Source organism: Ailuropoda melanoleuca, chromosome 20 (genome assembly GCF_002007445.2).
Source record: "Ailuropoda melanoleuca isolate Jingjing chromosome 20, ASM200744v2, whole genome shotgun sequence".
In the NCBI taxonomy this organism is placed as follows: domain Eukaryota; kingdom Metazoa; phylum Chordata; class Mammalia; order Carnivora; family Ursidae; genus Ailuropoda; species Ailuropoda melanoleuca.
This window is the reverse complement of record NC_048237.1, coordinates 23,642,378-23,659,283: the sequence shown is the minus strand read 5'-3', so window position 1 is coordinate 23,659,283 and position 16,906 is coordinate 23,642,378.

Sequence of the window (16,906 nt, the reverse complement as noted above, 5' to 3'; positions counted from 1 at the left end):
GTTAAGCGTCTGCCTTCGGCTCAGGGCGTGATCCCAGCGTTCCGGGATCGAGTCCCCACATCGGGCTCCTCTGCTGTGAGCCTGCTTCTTCCTCTCCCACTCCCCCTGCTTGTGTTCCCNGTGGCTTTTATTTGCTAAAATTTTACTTGGATTTTTGCATTAAAATTTATCAGAGAGACTGGCATACATTTTGTTTTCATGTAAAAATCTTTGTCAAGTTTTTGTACCACGTGTATTCAATCCACATAAAATTAATCACAAGGATTTTTTTCTTTTTCACTTTCTGGAAAAAAAAAAACCTGCTTGAAACTGATGCTATGTTTTCTTTATATTTTTGGGATCAAGCTATGAAGATGTGAGGAGTTGGAATTAAATTTATGGGAAAGTTTTTAAGCTTGAATTCAATTTATGTAGAAAATTTTTTTCAACAAATTTATCAACTTTACTCAAATTTTAAAATTTATTGGCATGCTCTCCATGGCATTATCTTTAAAATCTGTGATAGTTTTTTGTCTAATCATGTTATTGGAAATTGGCACCTTTGTTATCTTCATCCTCTGACAAGCAGACACCAAGACAAGACTGATAAATTCTACATTGAAATGCAGTGATTTGTTAATCGTATAGACTTTTAACAGTAAAGTGCTAACAATCTCATTTTAATTTATTTTGATATCTAAGGCTAATATTCTTAGAGACATTTCATTTCCTCCAGTGACCAACACAACACATATTTTCCCAGCCACTCATAGTTACTGGCAGATGCCAACTCCTGCAGAAGAAAATGATACCTTGCTCTGTAACAGCAGGACTTTCTTCTCAGAACACCGACAACTTATCATCAACCAAATCCTCCAAGAATCATCAAGAAGAAATCTTCCACAATTCTAATGCATCTATCATGAGTCAATGACTAATATGGTAACACCCTTTCCTTTCCTATTTTTTATATCCTAGTCTACTGTAATCCTTAGAAAGATTTGGTCTTTCTTGCTTTGTATCCAATTTTTTATCCTCCCATCCTAGCTAAATCTTCTCATGTCTTGCAGATTTTCTGCTGCAAAATACTTTAAAAAACTTCCCTTTTCGCTGTACCTCTGGATTTTATTTCTATCTCTGAGCCTCAAATGTCAGCTGGCTTTCACTAACACCATTTACTTTGTGCTCTTTCAAGTGTAAGCAGTGCATTCTTTCACATCTCATACACATCAAAGTCTTGACTCTAATGCCATTCCAATTATATTAATGTCCCTCCATTGAGACTCATGGTTATATGATTACATTCTCCTTATTTCTGTCATTTAGTTTCTGTCACTTTTCCTCATTATTTAAAGACCTCCATCCTGAACTCACATTTTTTTCCTTCGCATCACAATTTTTTTTTTTTTGCTATCTTCCTAGGTGTACTCAAATTTCACACTAATAATCTATTCAATTCAAATCTCTCATCCCTTTGACCACTTTGTCCTCAGTGAAGTGTCCCTTTCTTACCCTATCAGTATTCAAAACTTGTTACTCACAAAAATCACTAATCAAAACATCCCACTCTCTGGAAAGTATCTCTTATTCTTTAAACTTTAAAGGCATTGCTTAAACCCTTCAAGGCCTTTTTCTCACTCAAAAAAAAAAAAAAAAAAAAAAGAGAGAGAGAGAGAGAGAATCTTAAGTCCTGAAGAAATCTTATTCTCTGAGAAATTACATTGGATACCTTTTACTATAGTCCCTTCACTACCATAGAAGTCTTTTCTCTGGGCCTCAGTTCTCATAACAGAAATCCTGGTTTAGCTTCAGGCTTATTTGTTTCAAGGATTCAGTGATGTGTTATCAAAGACACTGGTTCTTTCCAACTCTTGCTCTGCCATCCGTGCTGTGGCTTTCCCCTCAGGCTGGTTGCAGGATAGCTGCAACTATTTCAGGCATTACATCCTGACCCAACAAGGCAAAAAGAAAGACCCTCTTTACATGCAATATCTCTAAGGAATCCATCATCATTTTTTTATTTGTAGTATTTCAAAAACCTACTAACTAGTGTCTACCCATGTGATGCTGTCTTCTCCATAGAACAACTAGATTGAATTGCTCACATGCAGATATTTCCATCTCACTCACTTGTTTGCAGTCCTTAAATGCCTTCTCATCACACCTTCTAAATTCTTAAAAGGTCTAAACATATTTTTAAAACATGCCTCCTGCCAAACACCCCAGTCTCATCGTGAAACAATCCCCCTCTTGCTTACTATCCTCATGATACTTTTCTGTTTAAGTTATTTGCAGACAAATTCCTTTCTATTTCATTGCCTTCTGACATGCTAGCCTTTATTGCTGAAATATTATTTTCACCTACTCCATGATATTTTATTTTTAATGACTGCCAACTTTTTCTCTTCAGTTTTCAGGAAATAACCCTAGGATATGTCAAGTATCTATATTTCATGCTTTCACCATACATTCTGCCTTTCCTTTGAGGCACTTATCACAACTATAAGTGAATAATTATTTGTATAATTCTTATCCTTACAATATCTGTCTCTCCTCATAAATTCTAAGCTTCTTGAGGGTAAATGCCATCTGTCTTTCTTGTTCTGCTGTGTTCTCAGAAAATAGTAGTATATGGTACATAGTAAAACACACATACACATTCAAACACACATGTATGTTGAAATAGAGATAAAAATAGTCAAAAATAATTTCTATTTTCTTTTTTTTTTAATTTAATTTATTTATTTGACAGAGAGAGAGAGACAGCCAGCGAGAGAGGGAACACAAGCAGGGGGAGTGGGAGAGGAAGAAGCAGGCTCCCAGCAGAGGAGCCCGACATGGGGCTCAATTCCAGGACCCTGGGATCACTCCCCTACCGGAAGGCAGACACTCAACGACTGAGCCACCCAGGCGCCCCAGATAATTTCTATTTTCTATAAAAATAAAAAGATAATTTTTATTTCTCCCATATTCATTTTGTTTATGATATTTCTCACACCCTTTCCACTTTTGCAGGAGATAATTTGCCTCCTATTTCATATAGAAATGAATGGGCAACTGAGAACACTAATGTGGTTTCCTGTTTCTAAAGGCAAAATTATTTGTTTTTACGTCTCTTCTTTATTATTTCCCCTTTGGCATTAGAAATCATGTTTTTTATAATACAAAGTAAAGATAAAGTGCAGTTTTCTCTGGCTGCATTTAGCATTTATGTGTAGAAGTGATAAAACTTGAGTCAATCAGGGATAAAGTTTTCCTTGGCAAAATAATGGAAGACTAGGAGTTAAGAACAGGTTATTATCAAAATAGCCATTGAATTGATGGTGCACTGGGAGTTTTGTAGATACGGAAAAAAAATAGTTCATTCATAGAGTATAGGGGATAGTATATAGGTATAATTGGAATGAGGATGAGACTAATANGCATTGAATTGATGGTGCACTGGGAGTTTTGTAGATACGGAAAAAAAAATAGTTCATTCATAGAGTATAGGGGATAGTATATAGGTATAATTGGAATGAGGATGAGACTAATAGATAAAATGAAATGGAAAGAAGAATAGTTTTAGAAAGAGATTTTACGGATGAAATAATTCTGGATGATAACAGGATTTATTATTCTACCAGTCATGTAGGCTAGGGGGAGGTAGTGTTAAGTGGCCAAATAGAGATAGATAGACAGATAGACAGATAGATAGATAGATGATAGATAGATAGATAGATGATAGATAGATATATAGATAGATAGATGATAGATAGATAGATGATAGATAGATGATAGACAGATAGATGATAGATAGATGATAGATAGATAGATAGATAGATAGATGATAGATAGATAGATGATAGATAGATAGATGATAGATAGATAGATAGATAGATAGATGATAGATAGATAGATGATAGATATAGATAGATGATAGATAGATAGATAGATGATAGATAGATAGATAGATGATAGATAGATAGATGTTAGATAGATAGATAGATGATGATAGATAGATAATTCATTTATAATATACATAAAACTATATTAAATATAACATATAAAATACACACTGTTCGTAAATATTTGAATGTGTATGTGTACACAAAATCAGACAGAGTTAGAACATGAAAAAATGCCAATCCTTAAAGTTTTGGGTTGACCAATATGACTATTTGGGTGCATTAGAACATTATATTTTAGTTAGGACAATGTTTTCTTCTATAATTGCCAGAGTTTTCATTGTATATGGAAAGAAAAACTCTCTAGAAATTTCTCTTCTATCATTATAAAACAAAAAAGTATCATTTTGGAATTTGGGAACCTGCAGTTGAGGATCCTACTTTTATATTGCAATGTTCTTCCTCTACAGTGGCATGTTTCTCTAGGACTCATCAAGAGTGAGTTGTATGTCTTCATGGAGTAGTATCATCCTACGACTGTCATTGTATTGATCCTATTGTGTTATGATGTGAGCTATCACCATAGCAGAAGAGGAAACCGGAAGAACATTTTGTGTATAAAGACATCAGTATGAAAATGTATGAGTTACATTTCATGAGTAAATTAATGCTATGTGATTGGAAATATTTGTCTCATAACAAAGAGATTCCATTTAATTATCATGTAGTCACATTCATCAAACATCTGAAATTCTCCTTTGTGGAAGCACATCTCAACTATAAGGCCAAAACACCAGATGATTTGTAAGTAGCAACAGGGCAAGTGGAGGACACATCTTCTACCACTAGGCTCTGAGGTGAACAGGATGTGGGAAAATGCATCCTCCACTGCAGAGGGCTGCAGCGAAAAAGAGACCCAGCATACAGCCAGGGTTCAACTGACCCAAAAGGGAAGGAAACTTTTAGAAAGAAATTGAGGGCATGTGGTGACTTTAATGATGAGAGACCATGCACTTCAGAGATTAGAGTGAGAAGATTTAGGCTAATGGAAAATGAAATTTAATAGAACCAGATTAGATAATATAAAAAACAATATGGTAATAAGTGTCCTTGTGATATGAATGATCTGGGAAACTTGAGTTTCTGATTATAACAAAAGTGAACAGAAATGTAAGGAACCGGGCTTTTAGATCCCTTAGGTAAAAGTTGTTATTCAGTAAAAATGAGAGAATTATCCACCTTTCATAAAAGTTCAGGTTCCAGATCACCTCTTGAGAAGGACTACTGTCCTTAAAATCCTGTTCTTTAAATACTCAGGCATGGCCAATGAGCTCTAATGAAACACATTCCTCACTTTCAAACAGATACCTGGAATGATTTTGATAAATAAACCCAGATTTTAAGTCAAATCATGGATCTCTCTCTCTCTCTCTCCTTTTCTCTTTCACACATACACACATACACAAGCACACACACACACACACACACACACACACACACACACACAGGTAAGCATGCGCCCAATCTTACAACTTTACTTTTGCTCATGCATACTCACATATGCTCCCTTCAGTGGAATAGAAAGGGTTATATATATTAGTATCACTCATACTCTATTGTGCTTATGGAAAGGGGTTTAACTGTGGTGAGGGAGTCTATGGAATCTAGAGAACTGGACTACCTAGGTTCAAGTTTCGTCTCCACTACTTGATGGCTACATAATCAGTGACTGTACACAACTTTTCAATGACAGAGTTTCCCCTTTTATAAAATGGTGGTGGTTTTTCCAACATGTGGTATTGTTGCTAGGACTAAATGAGATAAAATATATCAGAGATAAACGAGATAAAAGCATCTCAAGAAATGTCTTGTGTGTATTGACGTTTAATAAATATTAGCACCTGCTTTTGTTGTTCTTACACTGGAAAAGTTTAAGTCTGTTCTCATTGATATTTTCAACTATGTGGAGGGAAGCTGTATTACAGTTAGACTAAAGACTCAGGAAAGTTATTTAGCCTATTTTCAGCTTGCTTTCTTTAGCCATATAAGGAATTGAGATAGATGATTTCTTTCAGTTCTCAGATTCTATCCCATCATTAGGTTTTTATCCACTGGTAAAATAAAGTGATATTAGACATATTACTAATTTATTATTCAGGATTTTAATGTAATCGTTAAAAAAACTAAAATAAAATATATATACATACCCACATACATGTCTTTTTCAGAATCATGCAAGTAACTATTTCAATTATCACTTTTCTTTTTTATCAGACTAGTAAATGCCATAGAATTGTAGTAAGTTGTAAAATGAAAGGAAATACGGAGTTTATTAATGCATTCATCAGACATAAGAACACCTTACTTTTATAACTTGCATGTTAAGAAAGTCCTGAGGCATGCCTTATGCTGGCCCAAATCTTTCATAATCAATTGAGCTGAAGTAGGTTAATATTTTCCTAGTATTATTTTATATTCCTTCTCTCCAGGCTATGTACTAGCAACCATTAATAAATTAGTTTTCATTTACTCTTTATATACAATATTTAAGCATTCATTTTCAATTGTCAGTAAGTTGAGTGCTATTGCCCTTAAGCTATGCCTCTGGTTGATTTTTTAATGTTTTTTTAAAACATAATCATGACAATATTTTTACTTTCCTGTGAAGTATCTTAGGCATTCATTTATTAAAAATTAGTAAGTAAATATATATATATTCACGCACATATATACACATGTAATTTTGCATATAATTTTCACACATATATATATACCTATAATTTTATGTGTGTATCACTGCTAAATCTTAACTAATATTTATCAAGGAAATTTTGATACACACCTTTTACTAATAAATTACCACTGTATACCACAATGAAACAAACTAATTATGCATAAATTTACACTATCTCTTACATGGTAAACCAGTTTTCCAGTTTCCCTACAGCAGTACTTCCCAAACTTTTATACCTTATGGTACACAGAGAAAATGACTTAAGAGTATTTAACCATAAGTATTGAGCCATAAGAGTTGTCTATATGTGGTTGGCATTAAAATTCATTTCATTCTGGATGTAGTAAATTATTTATTATTAATTAATTTATTTATTTTTAAATTATTGATTGATTGATTTGAGAGAGACAGCATGAGGGGGGGTAGGGTCAGAGGGAAAAGCAGACTCCCCACTGAGTAGGAAGCCCAATATGGACTCGATCCTGGGACTCCAGGATCATGACCTGAGCCGAAGGCAGTCGCTTAACCAACTGAGCCACCCAGGTGCACTTAAATAATTTTCTTAAATAAAATATAAACATATTGGAATGGCTGACATTGGATGGCTGACGGGCCATCAAAGCAAACATAAACCTCTTACATCTGGTTTTGTGCTTGAAGTGGTTATTTTTAATGCCTACCCAGATTTTTAAGTGATTATATTTTCAGATATATTTTCAGATAACACCCAAGGAGATGTAATAAAGAGATTGTGGGGTGTTTGTCAGGGAGGCAATGATAAGGAGCACAACATGGTGGTTTCTATGAAGAACTCAGCCCTGGAAAACTTCTGGGGAAAATAAAGACTGTTTTCAGTGACCAAGTTCACTTTTTCTTTCTCCAACTAGCTGAGGAAGAACCAAATAAGTGGTTGAGTCTCCTTCAGCCCAGACGAGACCGTGGAAGCAGAGAGGCTTCCTGCTGGTGCCTGGGTAGGAAGCTGACAACCTGGTTGTGTTGGTTTACTCCAATAAGGATAACACATCTGGGATACAGAGGAAATGGGATTTATTACATGATTAAGCTTTCAACAGTGTTATTTTCTAAGAAACATCTGTCTCCTTTAAGTATAAATATGGTACTTAAATATAGGTACGATGAGAATCACTACACTTGCGTGTTCCGGTGCTTTAGCGGTGATCCCAATCTCTGATTCTCTAACAGAACATGATATATCTGCTGAATGATTCTTATGATAGGAAAGAAACGATCCAGGGATTTCCACTTGAGTCTTCCTATCCTGATTGGCCCTTACTCATGGTTCGGGGAGACAGGGTGAGTACTCTGCCATTTACTGTAAATCTATATGCATCATGCTTGTTACTGAGGAAAAAACTCAGTAACAGGATGAACGGTCTCATCTACACCGTGAAGCTGATGTGCGGCAAGCTTGGATCAAACCACACTTAAATTCCATAAGCCCCCTCTCTGTTAAATGCATCACCATGACTTTCATAATCTCTCTAACCATCCCCTAAATTTTGTTTATTTCTCTTACGTCATTGCATAGTTACTCTGAAAAAGACCACGGATCCCTTTGAAGATGAGTAAGAAGAACATTTACAGAATGCAGATACGTTGTTATTAAGGCTTTGTCTCAAGTGTAACTGTCTCCCTTTCGCTCAGGGGGATCTTTATATCTTAAGAGCTGATGGTTTCCTACACTGCATCCTTCGTCCAAGTTAGAATCAGTAAATGGATTGCAATGGCAGCATCTCCCATCTTTATTTCCAGACAATAGAGGATGAATGCACTTTTCCACGTCATCGAAGATCCTTTCAAGGATGCTTGCACTCCTTTTTCTGGTGTATTTTTTAAAGGTTTAGCAAAGAAAAATCTTCTCTGAGTTTTCCAGAGACTAGAGTTCAGTGTCAATAGAGGTACTCTCGATAAATCCAGTGTGACACTACCATGTAAATCCATTCTTCAGCTTGCACTTTACAACCTCTCTCACGTCATGGCAGCACAAATAGAAAATGATGATATTGTCACACTGGGCCTCCATCCACCCCAAATATCACCTTCACTCCCATTCTGTGGCCTGAGCGGATCAATATCTTTGTATACCTGGATTTTAACAGAAGCTGGCTTGTGCTCTGCAATAAAACAAAACCAAATAATTCTATTACCTCGTCTTACACCACCATAAGTATAGATTTGACTAATCAACAAAGCAAATAATGAGGCCCATCTTGCCAGCTAGGTTAATTCAGAGTCTTGGATATTAATAAATATTTATAAATATTTATAAATTCAGTTATTATACATTGGTTATTCATATTAATAAATTCAGTCTCTTTTGTCTAGTGGTCCATCCTCTTTTGTCTAGTAAATAGAATATTTTTGTACATATTCTTCAGTGTCAGAGTGATTTAAATTAGCAGAACCTGAGTTTTCCTCCTTCCAAGTAGGTATACCTTGTAGTTTGTTCCTGGGCCATGCAAGCATTTGACTCCAGTTATAAACTTGGAGGTAATGGTAGGTGTTAACAGGGAGGCATAAAGAAAGTTGTTACCTCCTTGCAAAGTTACTTAGGTGTGGCTGTATGATTTTCCAGCAAGAAAGGACTAACATCCTCAGACAGGTGAGGAAGGGCTACTTCTGTCACTAATGGGGGAGTAATGGAATATGAGGTATCTAGAATTATCTGTTTTCCAAGTGTCATGATTTTAGTTGTGAGTTCCAATATTTCTTATTCATTTCCCTTTTTTTTCACGCAAGGAAACAGAAGCAGCTGGTAATTAAACTGCATGTGTGGAAGAAGCAAACTCTCCTTCTGATTTTAGTTCCAGTGATAAGTTTCACACACGGTAATTAAAAACAAAACAAAACAAAAACTCCTTGCTCTGTGACCCTAGTAAGCTAAGAAACTAAAATGCTGAGCCTAGTAATTTCCTACATTGCTCAATGTAGGCAGCTGTACAAACACTCCTACCACGGCCAATTTCAATCCCCAACACGATAAAGTAGAGAAGAAATAGGCACAGTAAGCCCTGATCAAGTACTGTGAGATGGCTCCAGGGCATCACTGATCCCTAAATTATGCAATTCAACTGGCAAGACCAGAGAGCCATGATCAAGAACTTGAGGAATCAGGACAGTGCTGTCAAAGCTGTAAACTCCAGAAGCTCACTGCCTCTGCCCTGAAACATGTCAGCAGGATGCTTGCTTTACACACAACTTCTCTCCCATTTCAGAACACTAGCTACAGAGGATTCAGGAAAATACAGTATTAGTTCTTCAGACTCTTCATTATAAGAAGTTATGCTTGGGGCACCCGGGTGGCTCAGTTGGTTAAGCAACTGCCTTTGGTTCTGGTCATGATTCTGAAGTCCCAGGGTCAAGTCCCTCATCAGTCACTTCTCATGGGGGTCCGTTTCTCCCTTTGCCCCTCCGCTCCTTGTGCGCTAGTGCGTGCATGCCCTCTCTCTCTCTCTCTCAAATAAATAAAATATTTTAAAAAGAAATTATGCTTGAAATATGTTAGCCTTATTGTAGAACTAACCAATATAAACTATACCCATTAATAGGGGCTTAGATTGTTTTATATAAGTTATTGTACAGTGAAGAATAGAAATATGTGTGTTCGTATCTGTGTGTGTAGATATATGAGTGTGTTGAAATGTACCAAATAATATACATTGAACTGTTAACTCAAGTTCATTGGCTTGAAAGAGGTCCAAGAAGGAGAGAAGCAGGGAAACATTCCGAAACATTTTTTAAAAAATCATCAATATATGCAATACTCTCTATATCTATTGCATGTATGAGGAATTAGAAAACACTAAGTTACTTCATTATCTACTAACTTGTAAGGGGATTCACAAAAAACATGATAAGATTTAAAAAAATAGTATTCAGGGGTGCCAGGGTCGTACAGTTGGTGAATCATCCAGCTCTTGGTTTCTGCTCAGGTCATGATCTCAGAATCGTGAGATCAAGCCCTGAGTCAGGTTCCACCCTCAGTGAGGAGTCTGCTTGAGATTCTCTCTCCCTCTCCCTCTGCCCCTCCTGCTCATGCTCTCTCTGTCTAATAAATAACTAAATCTTTCTTTTAAAAAAAATAGTATTCAGGTAATATTTGTAGTATGATTCAATTTTGGGAAAAATCCACAAACAAAAGTCCCATATAAGTATATATGGCTTGAGTATGTTTATATGAGGAAAAAGAAAGGCATGAAAGGACATAAATTCAGTGCAATCATTGGTCAAACTGTGTGTTTTATTTTTATGACAATAATACATTAACTTAATAATTAAAAAATTTTAAGTATACATAATTTGAAATTCAGAAGTTTCATGGCATTCAGTCCCTACGATTGGTTGAACCATATAAATGAAATGAATGTTTTCACAAAATAATATTGCCTATTTTGCAAATAGTTTCAATAGTATATGCATTTTTACAAGAATCTTATTTGAGCCACCATTTGGTAAGATCAAATTATAAATAGTAAGAAGCAAATAAAATAAATGGCATCAAGGGAGCTTTGATTAGATAGTGAATGAGCATTCTTAGGGTAAGGGAGGTCAACAGCTTCTAGTTATGCATATGAAATATGTTCAGCAGATGACAGAATTGGAAAAGAACCAAAATTATTTTGAAGGAAGGAACAGTGACAAAGGCAATCTTTTCTTTAACTTACTATTTATTGCATCACATTACATCTTCACTCCATTTAGTGTTTTAAGCACTGATGGGAATGTTTTATTCTGGATTAGTATGATCCTGCTGAGATTTTTGAATAAAGAAATAAGTAAAATGCTTATAACTAAAATATATCAGATCTTCTTTTCCATTATTTAGAGGAGATGCAGCTGTAGCAAGGAAGTCCATCATATTCTTACCAGCCTCCCTAGCATGGTGTGGGCAAAATGTCAATTTCTTCCGTCGCCTTCTTACCTTTTTATTGCAGCTGTTTTGAGTTTAAAACCTTAGATATGCTGAGGAAAGAGTAGATCATACTAAATATACCATCTTAACAGAAAAACTGGTGTGTGCTTTGAATGGAGAAGCTGGCATTCACTTAATGATTCCTATAATTTCAGAATCCTAAAGGCAAAATGTAAGCCCATTTTATAAAATATATTTTGGACTCTTTAACTTCTAAAATAGCAGGCCATAAGACATTCTCTGGTTTGATTTAAAATCATTAACAAATCATACATCTTTTATTTTATTATTCTCTTTTCATACTTATAATCTGATGCTGGCCTATTAGGGATGTTATATCTGTGATGCCTCAAAATTTTTGAGGTAAATATGTAATAATGTCAAGAAGGATTGGCAGCCATAATAATGATAAACATAAACACTGTAACAGATTGTGTTTGGGAATAATAAAGACAGGCATATGTCTTACAAATTGTGGGGAAAATACATATACACACCGTAGCTTATAATATTTCAGCAATTAAGGGAAATAGCACAACCTTCACAGAAAGCATGTCTCCAAATATTACAAGGCAGAAACCAAAATGTTATTTGCGACAGCTGAGAACACCTCAAAGCTGTAGGAGAAAGTATTAAAAATATAAACGGTGCTCTGCTGGTAGTCGCATTTTTCAAGTGGTAAATAGCTGTTTAGGTTTGTCAAATTTAGGCTGTGGGACAGAAGTAGGTTATGAGGCTTTTGATTTAAATGTGGTTAAATTTTGAATTCTTTCATCCTCTTCTAATGTTCTTGGCATCTTATCTGCTTAAAATGTACATTTTAAATATTGATAATGGGTTTTCAATCTCTTCTGTCTTTCTCACCTAGATGAAGTTAGATCTATAGATGATAGATAAATAAATACCTAATTTGATATTCTTTCACTGTCATATGTACTAGCAAATTAGCCATATATAAATAAAAGTTAGACCCATAACAGATATATTGAGAAAAATGAGAACAATGAAAACTAGAGAAGTACTCTTCTCTAAGAATAGAATTTTTCCCAGTATATGTGCTGACTTACGAGGTTTGGGTGGGGGAGGGCTTCTTTTTTAAGGACTATAAACAAAAGTTTAAATTATTTCAGGGGCGCCTGGGTGGCACAGCGGTTAAACATCTGCCTTCGGCTCAGGGCGTGATCCCGGCGTTATGGGATCGAGCCCCACATCAGGCTCCTGTGCTATGAGCCTGCTTCTTCCTCTCCCACTCCCCCTGCTTGTGTCCCCTCTCTCGCTGGCTGTCTCTATCTCTGTCAAGTAAATAAATAAAATCTTTAAAAAAAAAAAANATTATCATAATTCAAAATCAAATAATCTCTGAAACCAACCCCCCGCATCAAATTCTGTGATTTTAATTTCTATTCAAATTGAATTATCATAATTCAAAATCAAATAATCTCTGAAACCAACCCCCCGCATCAAATTCTGTGATTTTAATTTCTATTCAAATTGAATTATCATAATTCAAACAAATAATCTCTGAAACCAACCCCCCGCATCAAATTCTGTGATTTTAATTTCTATTCAAATTGAATTATCATAATTCAAAATCTAAAAGTTATGCAGGAAATGAATACATCATGGAGTACCACACAGAGAAACGCAGTGTTAGACCACAAAGGAGTAGACCTTAGCACTAGCCTCAGATCCCTAGTTTTGTCATCCATCAATATTCTATGAGCTTAGGCCAGTTTCTTCGGTATTGTGAGGCTTATTTTAACACGCACACACGCACACACACACACGCACACGCACACGTACGCACACGCACACACACACGCGCACACGCGCACACACACACGCACACAGCATTATACGTGTATATATAAATTCTAGGTTAGCCTAGGCTACTTCAAGTTTTTATTATTTGGAGGACAGGCAAGGGAAATCCAAATTGAGATAGCAGGCATGAAGGAGTTAGCCAGGATAAATGGCTGGAGTGATAAAAAGTATAGAAAATAAGAAATTTGGTTCCAAGTAATAGGTCCAGGTAGGAACAGGAGGAAGTAGGCTTCGCCTGAAGACAAGGAAGGAAGGAGAAGTGTGCTCCTGAGTACCAAGAGTTCCTGTTCCGAGTAACGGAAGTACTTCCAACTCTAAGAGTGCGTTTTGCCTTAATTAACTAATTCCAACAATTAGGAATAACCTTCTTTCTAGTGCCCAATATGTGATCCGAAATTTTGGTGTAACCTGAGACTCAGGTGGTCAATAACTAGAAAAGCCAGGAAGGGGAAAATTGAATGACTTACAATTAATCTCTAATTAAATTGTCTTGCACAACTCTTTTACATCAATTATTTGTTTAGACATGGACATCTGTTGCAGCTAACAGGTGAGAATCATCAAATATTCTGATACCTTAAAGGAACAAAGAATGAAGATATTTATAAACTGGTTAAATTATACCTATAAGCATAGTAAATAATGTCCTTAGTAACTGCTTATAATGATATATATTTTACAATTACTGAGTGTGTACACGTGCTAAATACTATAGTACGTGTCTTGCATGAAAATGTTCACTTAATACTAACCACCTATGATGAAGGGAATATTATTTTTATCATTTTACGGATGAGAAAAATGAGGCTTTAAAAGAAAATAAGCAAGGTTATAAATGGCAGAGACTGGTCCCAAAGGACTTACATCAAATACCAAGTTCATGTTTTTAATGGCTTTATGAGTTTATAGATTCATGGTAATGTACGTAGTAAATTCACAAAAATAAACAGAAGATACTAAAACCTTAATGTATTGCACAAATCATATAGGAAAATTATATTTTAATTACTGAAGGTAAGAGTAATGTCAGAAATTGGGAAATAATGCTAAATAGATTTTATTTTTTAATTTTTTTTAAAGATTGTATTTATTTATTTGACAGGGAGAGACAGCCAGCTAGAGAGGGAACACAAGCAGGGGGAGTGAGAGAGGAAGAATCAGGCTCCCAGCGGAGGAGCCCGATGTGGGGCTCAATCCCAGAACGCCGGGATCACGCCCTGAGCCGAAGGCAGACACTTAACGACTGCGCTACCCAGGGGCCCCAATACTAAATAGATTTTAAAAGATAATACTTTTACATTACTTTGAATATTGCCTATGATATTGATTTCTTAGGGAGTTCACAATCCTTTGATTAAAAAGAATATTTGATAATTGTTTAAAGCCTTATGATCGATAGCTTAAAACCTTTTCTGTCTACAATTTTTTCAAAAAGAGTATTTTCCACTACATAAAATGAGTAGACCAAGAGCTAAGGATAGCAACATTTCTATATTTATCTCGGTGAGAAAATGAATCAAATTACCTTTTGATGTATTTCTTAGCATTAACATTTTCCTACTATTTTTTAAAAAAATATATGTATGTATATACATACACATATATGTAGTATGTACAGTTGACCCTCAAACAACACAAGTTTAAACTGCACAGGTCCACTTATACGTGCATTATAGATTATTTTCTGATAAATCCAATATGGTACAGTAAACATTTTCTTTATTCTTTTAATAACATTTTCTTTTTTCTAGCTTACTTTATTGTAAGAATGCAGCATATAATACGTAAAACATACAAAATTTGTTAATTGACTCTTTATGTTATTGGTAAGCCTTTCAGTCAACAGGAGACTATTCATAGCTCACTTTTGGGAAAGTCAAAATTATTCACAGATTTTTGACTGCACAGGCATTAGCACCCCTAATTCCTGCATTGTTTGAGAGTCAACTATATATTCCATCTATCTCTCCATATACATACATATAGGAAATGTGTAGAATAGTATAATTAACAACTGTGTAATTGTCACCTAGCTTCAGTAATTGTAAACATTTTGTGGCATTTTCTCTCCTCCTTCTCAATCTCTATACATACATACACACACGTATCATAAATGTATGCATGTACTTTTCTGCTAAATCATTTAAAAGTACAAACACCATTGGCACTTCATCCCCTGAGAGTTCGACATGTACTTCCTAAGAACGAGGACACCATCCTACTGGATTCCAATGCATATTCTATACAATGAAATTATAAACCAGAAATTTAACATTGATATAACATTATCTAATGGAATATTCTCCTATCAAATTTCTCAGATTCTCCAAAATATACCCTTATATCTTTTATTGCTTCCAGAAATAAAGTATTCCATTATATATTCATATATATATATACATGTATATGTGTGTGTGTATATATATATATATATATATATCTCACAACTTCTTTATCCATTCATCTGTCGATGGACATCTGGGCTCTCTCCATAGTTTGGCTATTGTGGACATTGCTGCTGTAAACACTGAGGTGCACGTACTCCTTTGGATCACAACGTTTGTATTCTATGGGTAAATACCCAGTAGTGCAATTGCTGGGTCGTAGGGTAGCTCTATTTTTAACTTCTTGAGGAGCCACCATGCTGTTTCCCAGGGTGGCTGCACCAGCTTGCATTCCCACCAACAGTGTAAGAGGGTTCCTCTTTCTCTGCATTCTTGCCAACACTTATTGTTTCCTGAGTTGTTAATTTTAGCCATTCTGACGGTGTGAGGTGGTATCTCATTGTGGTTTTGATATGTATTTGCCTGATGCTGAGTGATGTTGAACACTTTTTCATGTGTCTGTTGGCCATTTGTATGTCTTCTTTGGAGAAATGTCTCTTCATGCCTTCTGCCCATTTCTTGACTGGATTATTTGATTTTTGGGTGTTGAGTTTGATAGGTTCTTTATGGATCTTGGATACTAGTCCTTTATCTGATAAGACATTTGCAAATATCTTCTCTCATTCTGTAGGTTGTCTTTTGGTAGTTTTTTTTTTTCTTTAGTCCAGAGGTGGGTGGGGGGATGGGTAAAATAGATGAGGGGATTAAGAGTATATTTATTGTGATGAGCTCTGAGTAATGTATAGAATTGTTGAATCATTTTATTGTACACCTGAAACTAACACTGTATGTCAGTTACACTTCAATAAAAATGGGGGGAATCTAAAGTCTCATGGTAGTGAATATGTTAGAATTGCTTTTTTGAGACCAAAGAATCCACCAGATACTAGAAGTTCTCAGAGAACACTACCTTTATTAAATCAATAATGAATGAATTAATGTGGCAGCATATTTGAGAAGCTTTGTGGTGGCTGCATCCTATAACCCAGAATGAGATGATACCTTGTAATAGATCACATTAGTTCAACAGGAGTCATAGAATTGTGGATAAATGAAGGCACTTAAATTACTTAAGGTCAGAGGAAAGGTGAGTATAATTGCCATCATTGGACCAAGCATGAAATGAAAACCAAAGACCCATTAATAAGCATGGTACAAGATAAGC